The sequence below is a fragment of the Acomys russatus genome, chromosome 3 (assembly GCF_903995435.1).
Source record: "Acomys russatus chromosome 3, mAcoRus1.1, whole genome shotgun sequence".
In the NCBI taxonomy this organism is placed as follows: Eukaryota; Metazoa; Chordata; class Mammalia; order Rodentia; family Muridae; genus Acomys; species Acomys russatus.
In genome coordinates this window covers 29,632,792-29,634,895 of record NC_067139.1, presented here as the reverse complement: position 1 = coordinate 29,634,895, position 2,104 = coordinate 29,632,792, and the positions used below count along the sequence as shown (strand labels likewise).

The following is a 2,104-nucleotide window of genomic DNA, read 5'->3' as shown; positions in this document are numbered from 1 at the left end:
CCTCACCACTGCTTGCTTGCTTGTCTAAAGAAGACTTTCTCGCTTTATGAAATACTATTTTTTTAACCCTTGCTTCTGTTTCCTTGGCTGTTAAAACCCGCTCTAGTAGAGCATCGCCTGCCAATGGCTTGCACTGTTCTGTCCGTGGTTTTTCCTAGCAGCTCTTACATCTTGGATCCTACATCAAGGTCTCGGATCCATTTTGGGCTGCTTTGTGTAGGGGCTGAGAGATGCAGGGTGAGCTTCACTCCAGGAACACTCTGTTTCCCCAGCACCACTGGCCAACGAGGATATCTTTTCTCCAACATATGTGTTGTACCGTTGTAAGACAATACCAGATGTCTGTGGCTGTGCCCTTTATTCCACTCCACTGATCTGCACACCTGCTTCTATGCCCAGGCCGTGCTGACAGGATGGCTTTGTCATTTTAAAAGCCGGCATGAACAACCCTCCCATCGTTGCTTTTCTGATTACTATCACTTTCTGTATTTGATGTTTTTGTGTGATTTTAGGTTTGCTTTTCTAGCTCTGTTAAGAATGGCGTTGGAATTTTCATGAGGATTCTTTTTTTTTTTCCCCCCCCCCAAGCTGTGACTGTTTATTAACTGATCAGATTACAAAAATACTACGGGCAACACCTTAGTTCATCCGTCTGATAAGCCTGTTTATCTGGGCTTCCCTGTTGCCAGCATCTCCACTTCCACAAAACAAGTTGTCTTTTTCTTCATTCCACCCCGTGGAGAAGACATTTTGAAGGGCCACAGGAAGTTATTTGCTTCCTTGAAGTGTTTTCCAACTGTATAGATCTCATGAATTAGATCCTCCATGCAGATGATGCCAAATTTACCAAGAGACTAAGCAATCAAGGAATTATCTGTCAAGGCAATTCACTTCCCATCGCCTCACTTGTAGATGAGCTCGTTTACAGGCTTCAGGTTGGGGTCCCCTCATGCCATGTATGGTTCCACAATCCTTAGCATGTTAATGGAAGCCTTGTTGAGCTTAACAAAGGTGCCATTGAAGATCTGTCGAAAATGAAGAAGCTGCAATACTTTGCGGACCATTGATACCCCGAATTCTGATGACGAACGCCAATTTTGGTTCTGCAGGCACATAGAAGTTCCCAGCTTTCCTTGCCATCCTAGCCATGTGAATCTCAGTCCGGTACATCTGCCTGTCTCCTTGTGATAGTGCTTGGCCTTCTCACAGACGAGCGTCCTCCTTGCCTTTCGCAGTGTCTTCAGGGTAAATTTCTTCCGCAGGTGCTTCATTTTCAACTCTGCGAAATTCCTTCGCTTTTTCTTAAGGGTTTCTGGCACAGCAGGAACCTCCTCCTCCTCCTTCTCCTCCTCCTCCTCCTCCTCCTCCTCCTCCTCCTTCTCTGGTACAGCCTCCATGGTCCCAGCTGGAAAAGGAGAGCTTCATGAGGATTTTTATGAGTCCATTTTGGTAGTATGTCCACTTTAACAGTTTTGTCCTCCAACTCCATGAAGTTGGGACATCTCACCTTCTAACACCCCCTTCAATTTCTTTGGTCTGTTTTGTGAGTTTCACTGTACAAGTCTTTTGCCTTCTCAGCTATGTTTGTTTGAATGTGTTTTGTTGTGTTTGCGGCTGCTGCGAGTGCCATTTACTTCCTAATTCCCTTCTTGGCGAGTTCTTTGTTGACATATAGCAAGGCTACTGCACTCTGCATCTCTCTATGTTGCTGCATTTGTCAGTTCTAAGAATTTTTTGGTGGAGTCCTAGGATTTTCTAGGTATGAAATCCTATCATCTGCAAACAAGGATCAACTAACCCCTCTTTTTCGATTTGTAGTCTTCTTATTTATTTTTCTTTCCCCCAGTGCTCTGTCTTGAATTTGCAGAGCCCTTTGTAATAAGAGTGGTGAGAAGCAGCGCCCTTGGCTTGTTCTTGATTTTAGAGCCGACTTCTTTGGTGTGGATATACAGCTGTGGCCTAACGAACCACGGGAATCCCCCACGAAGCACAAGACTCAGGTTCAACACACGTCTTTCTATTCCTCTGAGTGGAGGTTGGGTGGGGGTGGGGGGTTGGCCAACCAGTGGTTCGGTCTCCTGGCATGTCAAGCCCTTACGTGGAG

At 45.7% G+C, this 2,104-nt stretch overlaps 1 pseudogene; it reads right to left on the bottom strand.

The window, feature by feature from the left end:
* Positions 1–589: 589 nt before the first annotated feature.
* Positions 590–1,397, bottom strand: LOC127187015 (60S ribosomal protein L7-like; annotated as a pseudogene).
* Positions 1,398–2,104: the final 707 nt, after the last annotated feature.